This window comes from Oncorhynchus tshawytscha, linkage group LG03 (assembly GCF_018296145.1).
Source record: "Oncorhynchus tshawytscha isolate Ot180627B linkage group LG03, Otsh_v2.0, whole genome shotgun sequence".
Taxonomy (NCBI): Eukaryota; Metazoa; Chordata; class Actinopteri; order Salmoniformes; family Salmonidae; genus Oncorhynchus; species Oncorhynchus tshawytscha.
In genome coordinates, this window is record NC_056431.1 from 33,063,987 (window position 1) to 33,078,412 (window position 14,426).

A 14,426-nucleotide genomic window follows, 5' to 3' on the forward strand; every position below is an offset into this window, starting at 1 on the left:
TGCTGAGTTTAAATATTACCTCAATGACCTCGACTAACCGATGCACCCACACATTGACTCTGTACTGGTACCCCCTTATATATAGCCTCACTAACATTATTTTACTGCTGCTATTTAATTATTCTATTTTTTACTTAAGGAATTTCAATGTATCATTGGGTTCTCCAACTTCTATCACCGGTTCATTCGGATCTTCAGTTCTACTGCCGCTGCCCTTACCAGCCAAAAGACCCAGACCCTTCAGTGGACTGATACCGCCCTGACTGCGTTCAACAACTTGAAATGCCTCTTCACCTCAGCTCATGTCCTTCGCCAACCTTATCCGACACTTCATTTCACCCTGGATGTGGACGCCTCCATAGTAGGATTGGGAGCCATATTCTCTGTGGGTGAGAATACCTCCCAAATCACATCCCTGTGCCTTCTTCTCCAGGAAGTTATCCCCCCGCTTTCCCTTTTTCGTCCTAACATATCATTGTAATCTGGAATATATCAGAGGGGCCAAGAGGTTAAACTCCAGGCAAGACCACTGGGCACTCTTCTGCACACGCTTACATTTTCATGTTACTTACATCCCTGGAAAGAAAAATGTAAAAGCTGAAGCTCTCTCCCACCAGTTTGACCTTCCAACCAGTAACTCAGACCCTATACCCATTCTTCCAACTTCTTGCATTATGTGACTGGTACAGTGGGAGGTTCACTCTGCCATACAAGACACCCTAACCTCAGACCCAGCTCCTCCTGAGAGACCAGCTGGGAAGAGTTACGTATCAGCAGCTGTTAGACCCCAACTGATGCAATGGTGACACACGTCCTTGTGGTCAGGACATCCGGGCATTACACAAACCACCAAACTTCTAGCCCAGAAGTTCTGGTGGTCCTCACTGGCATCCGACATAAGGGATTAAGTACTGTCCAAACCAAAAGCCCTCATCATCTCCCTTCCGAGAAGATTCAACCTTTGCCAATCCCTCACAGACCCTGGTCCCACATAGCTGTTGTCGTCATCACAGACCTTCCTGAATCTTCTGTTAACACCACCATCCTTGTCATAGTAGACGATTTTTCAAAAATGTGTCGTCTGGTTCCTCTTCCTCATTTACCTAACGCCATGGAATTGGCGGAGTGTATGTTCCGTCTGTATGGGATTCCGGAGGACATCATCTCTGATCACGGGCCCCAGTTCATCTCCCGGGTGTGGCGAGCCTTCTGTGACCGACTGGGGGTCGCCCTCAGCCTCTCCTCAGGGTAACACCCCCAGACCAAAGAGCAGACAGAACGCCATAACCAAGAAATAGGGAAGTACCTCCGCCAAAAATGTTCTGCCTCTCCATACGATTGGAGTCGGTATATGGCCTTGGCCGAAAACACTCAGAACACTGATACACACAGAACACTGATACCTCCACCTTACTCTGATTCAGTGTGCCCTTGGTTACCAACCCCCCATGTTTCCCTGGGAGCCGGAGCCTGGTACTGTACCAGCTGTCGATGACTGGTTTCGGTGTTGTGAGCGGGTATGGGAGACCACTCACCGGCATCTGCAGGAAGCCTCTAATACCCAGAAACGCTTTGCCGACAGACGCTGCCAACCTAAGCCACTTTTTCACCCAGGACAGCGTGTGTGTGTCTCTACCAGAGACAATCCGGCCCTGCCTCCCCTGCAAAAGTTCTGTCCTTGCTTCACTGGTCCCTTCAAGATAACCCATCGCATCAAGCCTTGCACGTAACACCACCAGTCACCCCTCAGTATAAAATCTCCTCGTCCTTCCATGTGTCACCTACAGTCCTCTTCATCCTCCAGTCTCTACCCGCAGTGCTCCCCCACTGTTGGACGTCGGAGTGGAACCTGCCTACACCATACGTGTCATCCTTGATTCCAAACTCCTGAGAGGTCGCATCCACTACCAAGTGGACTGGGAACGTTTTGAGCCTGAAGACCTGTCCTGGGTCCCCGACCAAGACATCCTCGACCCAGAGATGATTCAGGCATTTCACCATAACCATCCGGATCATCCCACTCCCCGACCTTTGGGTCGACCCCCGAACAGACCCACTGGACATCAGCCTCGACGCAGAACGTCGGGTCAGTCCACGACCTCGTCAAACCAGCCTGCCGGACCTCGCCCCCGAGGTATGCGTCCACTTCTGCTCCCCCACCCGCTCCACCCTCCGGTGCTGTTGGGTCGTCAGGAGCCTCCCTTGGGGGGTACTGTAAGCTTCTGCTTTTCTTTTCTTAGTTAACCTTCTGTTTTTTTGGTGTTCTGGAACGTAGCCCCATCATTCATTTTTGTTCATTGATTTCACATGTATTCATTTGTAACCTGGTCTCATCAGCTGCCTATTTAGTACAGTTCTTTCTGTTTGTATGGTTGTGAGGTATTGTTTGTTTTTGACTACCTACCTTTTTTTGACCATTACCTGTGACCACGATTTCTTCTGTGAAGGCTTAATAAACATCTGCTGTGCTCGGCGCATGAATCTACACCTTTTTCTCCCTGAGTATTGATTACATAATGCCCATGATTTTGGAATGAGATGTTCGACGAGCAGGTGCCCACATACTTTTTGTCATGTAGAGTGCTTGAATGATTACTTCATTGGCAAAGTGGGCAAAAGTAGGCAGGAAATGTCAACAACGAACAGTGAAGCATCGTATTCATACATGAAAAAACTAATAATGAAAAAGCATTGTAAGTTTGAATTTGTAAAATTAGTGTGGGAGAGGTGGAAAAAATATTGTTATCAATCAATAATGACAAAACTCCTGGCACTGACAACTTTGATGGAATGCTAATGAGGATGGTAGTTGACTCTTTGGTAACTCATATCTGTCATATGTTTAATTTAAATCTAGAGGAAGGTATTTGTCCTCAAACCTGGAGGGTAGCAGAAGTAATTACGCTAACCAAGCGTGGTAAAGCAGCCTTTACTGGTTCTATCAGCTTGCTGCCAGCTCATAGCAACTGTTAAAAAAATGACCAAAAACAATGCTATTTCTCTGTAAACAAATTAGCAGACTCAGCATGCTGATACAGTTGAGGTCAGAAGTTTACATACACCTTAGCCAAATACATTTAAACTCAGTTTCACAATTCCTGACATATAATCAGAGTAAGGTCATTTAGGATCACCACTTTATTTTTAGAATTTAAAATGTCAGCATAATAGTAAAGAAGGATTTATATCAGCTTTCATTTCTTCCATCACATTCCCAGTGGGTCAGAAGTTTACATACACTCAATTAGTATTTGGTAGCATTGTCTTCCAATTGTTTAACTTGGGTCAAACGTTTTGGGTAGCCTTCCACAAGCTTCCCGCAATAAGTTGGGTGAATTTTGGCACATTCCTCCTGACAGAGCTGGTGTAACTGAGTTAGGTTTGTAGGCCTCCTTGCTCGCACATGCTTTTCCAGTTCTGCCCATATTTTCTATAGGATTGAGAAACAGGGCCTTGTGATGTGACTACAATACCTGGACTTAGTTGTCTTTAAGCCATTTTGCCAGAGCTTTGGAAGTACACTTGGGGTAATTGTCCATTTGGAAGACCTATTTGTGACCAAACTTTAACTTCCTGACTGATGTCTTGAGATGTTGCTTCAATATATCCACATACTTTCCCTTTCTCATGATGCCATGTAGATTGTGAAGGGCACCAGTCCCTCCTGCAGCAAAGCACATACACTACATGATGCTGCCACCTCTGTGCTTCACAGTTGGGATGGTGTTATTCAGCTTGCAAGCCTCCCCCTTTTTCCTCCAAACATAACGATGGTCATTATGGCCAAACAGTTCTATTTTTGTTACATCAGACCAGAGAATATTTCTCCAAAAAGGGCGATCTGTGTCCCCATGTGCAGTTGCAAACCGTAGTAAGGCTTTTTTTGGACGGTTTTGGAGCAGTGGCTTCTTCCTTGCTGAGCGGTCGATGTCGATATAGTATTCAAATTTCTGTGGATATAGATACTTTTGTACCTGTATCTTCACAAAGTCTTTGCTGTTGTTCTGGGATTGTTTCACATTTTTCGCACCAAAGTACATTAATCTCTAGGAGACAGAATGCTTCTCCTTCCTGAGCAGTAAGATGGCCGCATGGTGTTTATACTTGCGTACTATTGTTTGTACAGATGAACTTGGTACCTTCAGGCATTTGGAAATTGCTCCCAAGGATGAACCAGAGTTGTGGAGGTCTACAATTATTTTTCTGAGGTCTTAGCTTCTTTCTTTTGATTTTCCCATGATGTCAAGGAAAGAGGCACTGAGTTTGAAGGTAGGCCTTGAAATACATCCACAGGGACACCTCCTATTGAATCAAATTATGTCGATTAGCCTATCAGAAGCTTCTAAAGCCATGACATAATTTTCTGGAATTTTCCAAGCTGTTGAAAGGCACAGTCAACTTATTGTATGTAAACTTCTGACCCACTGGAATTGTGATACAGTGAATTATAAGTGAAATAATCAGTCTGTAAACAACTTTTTGCAAAGACTACTTGTGTTATGCACAAAGTAGATGTCCTAACTGACTTGCCAACACTATAGATTGTTAAGAAGACATTTGTGGAGTGGTTGAAAAATGAGTTTTAATGACTCCAACCTAAGTGTATGTAAACTTCCGACTTCAACTGTAGATAAGGGCTCTCATCTTGTACTGACACAAATTATTGATTGTGGGAGTTGTAGTGTTAGATTTCAGTGCAGCTTTTGATATTATTGACCATAACCTGTTGAACATTTTATGGCTTTTCAACCTCTGCCATATCATGAATTCAGAGCTATTTATCTAATCGAACCCAGAGGGTTTTCTTTTAATGGAAGCCTCTCTAATTTCAAACATATAGGGTGTGGTGTACCACAAGGCAGCTCTCTAGCCCCTCTACTCTTTTCTATTTTTACCAATGACCTGCCACTGGCATTAAACAAATCATGTGCGTCAATGTATGCTTAGGTGTCAGCAACCACAGCTAATGAACTCTTAACAAGGAGTTGCAGTCCGTTTTGGATTGAGCATTGTATTTGTTAAAAATCATTATCCAAGAGACACTACCGGTTCTGATCTTCATTGTAACCAGAGGGCTAATATAAATGCTATGCATGCCAGTCTCTATTGGATAAGAGTTGAGGAGAGACTGACTGCATCACTTATTTTTATATGAAACAATGTGTTAAATTCCTAATTGTTCACATAGTCAAATCCGATTAGAGGCGTTTGCCTCTGCCCTTCTCTTTAGAGACTGTGCGGGAGTTATTTCCCGCACAGAGCATGATCCTGAGAAGGAGGACAAACTTAGTGGTGATTAGAAATCTTCTCTTTATCGTTCCAGTCCAGACCAGGGAAGCTTTCAAAATCTTAACTCTAGCTGTTTGGTACGAAACAGATTCACAAATCATAGGAATTTGTCAAGCTATGAAGACATTCTCCCCCTATGAGTCTAGCATTGCTATGCAACAGTTGCCTTGGCAACATTTCTCCCTTATGGCTAAAGCTAGTGTGAGAACCATGCTAACAACAAACGTTTTTGTATAAATCTGAAGAAAAACTGCACTCTTACCCACAACTTCTTTGCTAGATTCATGATAGCGTTGTTAGACAAAGCAAGGAAAGTGAACTCTGTGAAGCATTTATTTGGGCTGCAATCTGAGGTGCAGTTACCTCTAATGAATGTATCCTCTGCAGCAGAGGTAACTCTGGGTCTTCCTTTACTGTGGCGGTCCTCATGAGAGCCAGTTTCATCAAAGCGCATGATGGTTTTTGCAACTGCACTTGAAGAAACTCAAAGTTCTTGAAATTTTCGTATGGACTGACCTTCATGTCTTAAAGTAATGATGGACTGTCATTTCTCTTTGCTTATTTGAGCTGTTCTTGCCATCATATGCACTTGGTCTTTTACCAAATAGGGCTATCTTCTTTATACCACCCCTACTTTGTCACAATATAAACGCATTAAGAAGGATAAAATTTCACAAATTAACCTAAGGCTCACCTGTTAATTGAAATACATTCTAGGTGACTACCTCATGAAGCTGGTTGAGAGAATGCCAAGAGTGTGCAAAGCTGTAATCAAGACAAAGGGTGGCTACTTTGAAGAATCTCAAATATAAAATGTATTTTGATTTGTTTGACACTTTTGGTTACTCCATTATTCCATATGTGTTATTTCATTGTTTTGATGTCTTCACTACAATGTAGAAAATAGTAAAAATAAAGAAAAACCTTGAATGACTAGGTTTGTCCAAACTTTTGACTAGTACTGTATACAAATCAGGAAACAGACTTATACACTCAAACGCTTACTCAAGTTAGCACGTTCACTCCAACACACACACACACAGACACAAACTGACTGACTGACTGCATGAAAACAGACAATACTGTACCAAGTAAAACATTCCTAATCACTGACTCATTATATGAAATCTTACTATGCCTATTTTTAAAAAGGGGGGGAAATCACTTCCCCTAAGTTTGACTCATTTCAGCAATCATACTCCACTTAAGAAAACTAGCAGCTGTGTTTACTTCAGTTACTTATGCACTCTCTCTCGTTATATCACTCTCTTTCTCACTCGCTCTCCCCTTTTCCCTCTCTCCCTCGCCCCTCCACACAAGCGCACAGTTTCTCTTAAACCACTGTTATTCTCATTTCATTTTCAGCTAATACAGTCTCTGTGGTTTAGTGACTTAATTGAAGGAGTTATGATCCATAACGTGAACATGCATTTACATGGCTGTGGCCTTGTTAAAACTAAACCAGGGCTACGTCCCAATGGTACCCTATTCCCTTTATAGTGCACTACATTTTATAGTGCACTATATAAGGAATCTGGTACCATTTGGGATGTACACAAGCTCTGGCATGCCAAAGGCTCTTCAAATGGATTCCACATGTTGTTTGCATAATTCCCCCCCCCTAACACTTGACCTACAACTGGAATCAATGTTCACACTGATCTGTACAGCATCCGTGCACAAGGCTGCTGAAAAGTTAGCTGTGCAGTATGTATGTAGCTGGTTTTCTGAAAAATACAACAGAGTGGCAAGCAGTTTCGTAGAATGAACGTGAATAACTCAGCAGTTAACACCTTGGACCTGTTCAACTAATCTTCAAAATGGTGTCTCTTTCTTTCTCTCTCTTTCTTTTTCTCTCTCTCATTCCTTATTTTCTCTCTCTTTCTCTTGCTCTCTTTCTTTCTTTTTCCTTTCTTTCCCTTCCTCCCTCACTTAATCATCAGTCTTACATAGTCTGATTAGTAAAAAGAAGAGTCATGGCCTCCCAAGTGGTTCAGCGGTCTAAGGCAATCCATCGCAGTGTTGTGGCGTCACTACAGCCTGGGTTTCGATCCCAGGCTGTGTCACAACTGGCCGTGACTGGGAGTCCTATAGGGTGGTGAACAATTGGAGCAGCATCATCCAGGTTTGGCCGAGGGGGCTTTACTTGGCTCATCGTGCTCTAGCAACTCCCTGTGGCGGGCTGGGCACCTGCAGGCTGAATAGTGTTTCCTCTGACACATTGTTGCAGCTGGCGGGCTGGTGTTAAGAAGCACGGTTTGGTGAGTCATGTTTTTGAGGACACAACCTTTACCTCTCCTGAGCTCTTTGGGGAGTTGCAGCGATGAGACAAGATCATAATTGGATATAATGAAATATGGGAAAAAAGGAAGAGTTCCATTCATATAATTTTGACCGATATAGTCATGTCAGATCTGTGATTACTTCCACAGTGTAGGAACTGTGGGTGTCATCATTCCTAGTGAGTCACCTCAGGACAGGTTTCCCAAAAGCATCTTCAGGATAAGTTTTGGAAAACGTTTGGGAAACAAACTGGGCCCAAGCCAGGCCGAGGATCCTTATTAACCAGGAAGCCCCTAACTTTTAAACCCAAACATTGAGGATTTCGGGGGAATGGATGAGAACGTAATGTGCTATGTTTTTCACCCATTTTTTTAATGTGTAAATATGTTGTTTTATATAGTTCTTCAGTCCTTTTTAATGTCATTTAGTTTTTCTCAGAGGGTGGCTGAATATCTGTTGTAGAAGTTGTTTTCTTTTTATTCCATGCACCATGGCTAGACTGAGGTCACAGTGTTTGCACTGTCGTTCAATGTATGCTCTGTTGTTTGTCCTTGTTTGTCACTTTTCTGCTATCTGTTGCAGAGTTCCATAATGCATTTTATGTCTTTCCTCAAGAAAGGCAGGCTTGTCTATGTCTGATTCCACAAAAAGTGGGCTAGCACTCTCACTCTTCCTCAGTCCAGTCCATAACTAACACACTGGCCCAGAAAATTAGAGGATTTCACACCTATTTGACAAGAGAATCTGAAGATGATGCTAATGTTTCTGCCTGTGTCAACAAATATAGCAAGACCCTCTACTTTCTCCCCTTCCTCTACTCCACCCCCCCACACACACACACACACACTTTAAAGTACTACGTAAGTAGGTTTTGGGGTATCTGTACTTCACTTGATTATTTATATGTTTGACAACTTTTACTATTACATCACTACATTCCTAAAAAAATGTTTTACTTTTTACTCCATACATTTTACATGACACCCCAAAAGTACTCGTTACATTTTGAATACTTAGCAGGACAGGAAAATGATCCAATTCACACACTTATCAAGACAACACATTGTCATCCCTTCTGCCTCTGATCTAGCGGACTCACTAAACACAAATTATCTTTTGTAAATTATGTCTGAGTGTTGGAGTGTGCCCCTGGCTATCCATAAATCTTTAAAACAAGAAAATGGTGCCGCCTGCTTTGCTTAATACAAGGAATTTGAAATGATTTATACTTTAACTTTTGGTAAATAAGTATACTCTAGACACATACAACGCCCTCTCTGTGCTCAGGGGCCATCACATACACAGATGGAAACAGGCCAGGGCCATCCCACAATGCACACTACGTGAGGGGGGAGCATTCCCCTCTTGCCTCTCCCCTTACGCCTCTGCCCTTCACTCAACATAGCCGGATTCTTGCCTCCACCAGATGAGATAATCTACTACATACTGTGCTCTACAGTATACAAACATTAATTCATCCAGATTACATTCATTAATCCAGATTACATTCATTAACAGGTGTCTGCTATTGGATGAGGTTAGTTAACCCCTTTTACTGTCTATTCAGGGTTAGGGCTAAAATATGGGTTAGAAGTAACTTTTTAAAGGGATAGACCTAGGGATAGGGTTTAAGGTTTGTTTGTTTTTCTGCAAAAAAACAGTATGGGTTTATAGCTCTCCTTCTTTTTTAAGCCTCGCTGTGGCCATCTGCGGGTACTACATACCTTGCCTGGCTCAATCTGGGATAGCAACTGCGTCAGATCTACAAATCACCATTAGCTGCTAAGCAATGAGGTAGACCCATCCATGTGGTTTGCAACTCAGTTGTGCAACATATGTTCAGTTAATAGCCTACAAATGAACAGAGGTCACATGTATCAAAATACACAGCAGCCATTTAGAATGAACAAAATAGTGTTTTTGAGAAACATAAATTGTATTATTCAAATTAATCTGTTCCATTAAAATGTGGAAAAAATAATCATAATTGGCATGCCGATCAGTTTAAATCGTATGTTAAACTGTAAGCTTCCCCAAACTTGAAACTCACGAGCTGCCTATGGTCTTTACCATTACACCCACTATTACACTGCACGCACAGGAGGTGCTCACCAAGTAACCATAACCTTGTTAATATCAAGTTACCTGAGGTAACGCCAGCTCATCGCTAACACCAGTGAAGCTTGCATTGTGATGCAGAACAATGGGCTGGGAATAGAACGTTCGGAAGGAGAGAAGGTGCTCAATAGAAGTAATAGGAGCCCACAGGGTGAAAACTGCCTAAAATAAGGCCTGTTTTTCCGCTATTACTTCAAAACTATGGCAAGCAGCTGGAACACATGTTAATATTATGAAACTGAACTCCATGGCGGATGCAATGAAGTAATTTTCATCAGAAAACAGCGTTCTTAAAACCCTAATCTGTCCAGCCTATTATGACAATGTACACAGAACAAAAATATAAATGCAACATGCAACAATGTCAAAGATTTTACTGAGTTACAGTTCATACAAGGAAATCAGTATATTGAAATACATTCATTAGGCCCTTATTTATGTATTTTACATGACTTGGTCCAATATTTACCTTAAAAAAAGTAGGGGCGTGAATACAAAAAAAACAGTCAATATCTGATGTGACCACCATTTGCCTCATGCACCATTTGCCCCATTTGCCTCATCTCTCTCACATAGAGTTGATCAGACTGTTGATTGTGGCCTGTGGAATATTTTCCCACTCCTCTTCAATGGCTGTGTGAAGTTGCTGGATATTGGCGGGAACTGGAACACGTTATCTTACACGTCAATCCAGAGCATCCCAAACATGCTCAATGGGTGACAAATGTGTTGAGTATGCAGGCCCTGGAAGAACTGGGACATTTTCTGCTTCCAGGAATTGTGTACAGATCCTTGCGACATGGGGCTGTGCATTTTCATGCTGGAACATGAGGTGATGGTGGCAGATGAATGGCACAACAATGGGCCTCAGGATCCCATCAAGGTATCTCTGTGCATTCAAATTGCCATCGATAAAATGCAATTGTTTTTGTTATCCGTAGCTTATGCCTGCCCATACCATAACCCCCCCCACCACCATGGGGCACTCTGTTCACAAAGTTGACATCAGCAAAACCCCTGCCCACACGACTCCATACACACTGTCATCTGCCCAGTACAGTTGAAACCAGGATTCATCCATGAAGAGCACAGTTCTCCAGCGTGCTAGTGGCCATCGAAGGTGAGCAGTTTGCACACTAAAGTCGGTTACGATGTCAAACTGCAGTCAGGTGAAGACCCTGGTGAGGATGACGAGCACATAGATACGCTTCCCTGAGACAGTTTGTCCAGACATTATTTGGTGGTGCCAACCCACACTTTTATCAGCAGTTAAGGTGGCTGGTCTCAGATGATCCCGCAGGTGAAGAAGCCGAATGTAGAGGTCCTGGGCTGGCGTGGTTACACATGGTCTGTGGTTGTGTGGACGGTTAGGCGTAATGCCAAATTCTCTAAAACAATGTTGGAGGCAGTTTATGGTAGAGAAATGAAAATTCAGTTGTCTGGCAACATCTCTGGTGGATATTCCTGCAGTCAGCATGTCAATTGCACGCTCCCTCAAAACTTGAGACATCTGTGGCATTGCATCATTTTCTTGATATGCCACACCTGTCAGGTGGATGGATTTTCTTGGCAAAGGAGAAATGCTGGCTAACAGGGATGGATGTAAGCAAATTTGTGCACAACATTTCAGAGAAATAAGTGTTGTGTGTGTATGTAACATTTCTATGATCTTTTATTTCAGCTCATGAAACATGTGACCAACATTTTACTTGTAATGTTTATATTTTAGTTCAGTGTATGTTGTCTTAGAATACTGTACGTGTAGCATTCCATAAGATTACATCTGTCAACAACGGTTCCAATTTGTGTCACTGTTATTACACTGTGTCATGCAGATGATGCCATAGGTGGCAGGATCCTGTAGAGCAATTATAATTGGACTGGAATGAACCCTGTAGACCGTTACACTGTTGCTGGCTTCATGTGCTAGTGGGACACAGGAAACTGGGAACTGGTAAGTCTGATATGATTGTGTTCAAGTTCCTTTGAAGTTGGAACAATTCTTCAACCAATAAAATTTTTGCTAGCTTGATAAGCTTGCTAACATTGTTAATTATAATGTTATCTAGCCTGCTTAACGTTGACAATATGAACAGACTAGTTACCTTATCCATATTGATAAGGTTGTAATTTTCAAAAATTTAAAAGGTGAAAGGTCAGTGGTGAAACATCAATTTGGGTATCAAAATGTACTCAAGAGTTTTCCACTTGTAATTCTGACTTTGGAGGGTCATTGTAGTGAAATGTCCCACTGGGAAGTAAGAGCTTTTGATAACTCCGATAGCACGTGAACTCAGCAAAAGTAGACTGCTGATTGATTAGATGTGGCTGTGTCATTGCTGATAGGTACTTTTTAATTGATTAGACAGATAGACTGGGTCCATTGCTGATTAGACAGACTAGGTCCGCTGGTGATTGGACAGATAGACTGTGTTTGTTGCTGATTGGTCATTTTTAATTGACTATCTAGGCTGATCTCTATATATCTATTTGGTGTGGAACTACTAATAGCAGCCTAGAAAGGAAATCAAAATATACTGAAGGTAATAGATTGATAGCGGTGGCGGGATTACAAGCTTGGTCAAATGGTCATAAACCTAATTTCATCTTCAATTTGTATTATATTATATTTTCCCCAAATCATTGAACGTGATCTACAGTATGTCTTTGTTCCATAACATTCAGTAACCTATATGAAGTACATAACTTTGGGCCAGTTTCCCAGACAGAGATTCAGCCTTTTTTCAATGGAACTCTCCATTAGGCATTGGTTTTTGGTTCCAGGATTAGGCTAAACATTTGCCCAAGACTATGTTGTGTATAAATGTTTATAATATTTGCAATAAAAATATATTGATTAAATATGACTTTTAATACATTTGACAATTATGTTCAGTGTAAATGCTAAGGCACGTAATTTACCCTCTCTAAAGTGTACTATTGCTGAGTGAAAGGGGCCCATGGTAAATGGATTTAAAGTGAAAGTTGAAATGAGCACTAATCTGGCTCCATGAATACCCTTGAGCAGCACACACATACACACACACACACACACACACACCCCGTGGCTGTCACAGTGTTGAAGGCAGGGACGGGGCCTCTCTCCAGCACAGGGGTAAAGTCACGCAGGTCAGTACTCAGTTTCCACATCAGACCCAGGAACAGGGGCCAGAGTCTCCAACTCCCTCCCTCCCAGTCCCCTAGGGGGCCCCTCCTTGCCTTTCCCTGACCCCCAACCCCCAGTGTACAAATGCCTTTGCTGACAGCTCTGGCCCAGTCCTCTGTAATTGAAAAGAACAGGCCAGGGCCAGCCCCCAGCCACCCCACCACACATCCCCCACTCAGCCACCCTCCCATAGCCCTGCCTGTGTTGAGTTGAGCCTCTGAGCCCAGTGACAGACACCATCAATACCAATGATTATTACCCCTCTGGAAGTCAGAGTCACTGCCGATGACATCCAAGACACCAGCCATGCAACACCCGCCCAACGCATATACGTACACACACACATACTAACACACACACACACACACCTCCCCCTCAGTGTCCTTCCTCTGCTACCCGAGCTTCTGAATGTTTAACCCATTGCGAACAGCCCTGTCTCTCTCTGTGGTTCTGCTGCTTCTTTACGGAGGCAAACAAGGCTGTCCTACACACACACGTACAAACTCACTCACAGAAACACACAAGCAGCTATCACATGCAAAAAAAGCTGTGACAACCAGCAAACTTTTTGGGCAATTCCTAAGGAGTTTGGATCCTGCACTATTTCTCCTGACAGTCTCCTACTATACTGTACTCTCACCCAAATCTTCACCAGCTAATTTAGTAAAAACTATTTCTCAAACACAGAAGAAAAAACAATGACTTCAAACTATACACCACTATTGCATTAAAAGAAGCTAAAGCACTGCCAAGAACACATGACAGTATTTAAATGCATCACAACCTGTGGTTATGCTGATGCCTACAGTCATTTCTCATTATAATCATCTCACAGCTTGTGCATTCACATCGAAAATAGGTGTTACAAGTCCAGTCCCTAGCAGTGTTACACTGATTCAGTTTCCTTCTGACAGCAACCCAACACAATGGCATGCATGGTCAGCCAGCCAGCCAGTGTGCGGTAGGTACCTAGGTAACAAGGAGTTGTCATATGTGGTTCAGCTATGACAGCTGAACCACACACGCACACTTAGACACAATCCCACAAACATGACAAATGAGAACCACAGCATGAGAAGAACAGGAGTAAAAATGTGCACAGACCTTGTCAGAAGCTGCAGAGCCGTAGGAAACAGTTCTCTTCTCCAGTCCTATCTCTCGCTCCCCCCTCTCTCTCTCTCTCTCTCTCTCTCTCTCTCTCTGTGTGTGCACAGCTCCCTCCCCTTCTGTCGCTCAGCTGCTGAGCTCTCGCAGTTCTCAGGAAATGAATGGGGAGCTGCACAGAGAACTGTTGTACTTGCAAATGACTTAGCCTGCCCGCCCATGTCACATGATCAGCTAAATGTAGGGTGGGCCAGTGGGTGGAGGCTTCATAAGCAATGGGAAGACAATATACTCTAAGCTTGAACAGCATGCATCGAATTACACAGGGCCCCTCGTGGGAGGTTTCCAACACTTCCGTGGTCCACTCAGGCAGCCAGGCAGGCAGCGTTCTCTCTCTCAATTTAATTCCAATGAAAGGGCTTCATTGCCATTGGAAACATATGTTTACATTGCCAAAGCGAGTGAA

At 42.9% G+C, this 14,426-nt stretch overlaps 1 protein-coding gene across 1 annotated transcript in view; it reads right to left on the reverse strand.

The window, feature by feature from the left end:
* LOC112234600 (Krueppel-like factor 12) overlaps positions 1–14,114 on the reverse strand; it is a 139,611-nt gene extending 125,497 nt beyond the window's left edge. The window contains exon 1 of the mRNA XM_024402806.2: positions 13,961–14,114. The gene's annotated coding sequence lies outside the window, so the exon portion shown is untranslated. The remainder of the gene's footprint in view (positions 1–13,960) is intronic.
* Positions 14,115–14,426: the final 312 nt, after the last annotated feature.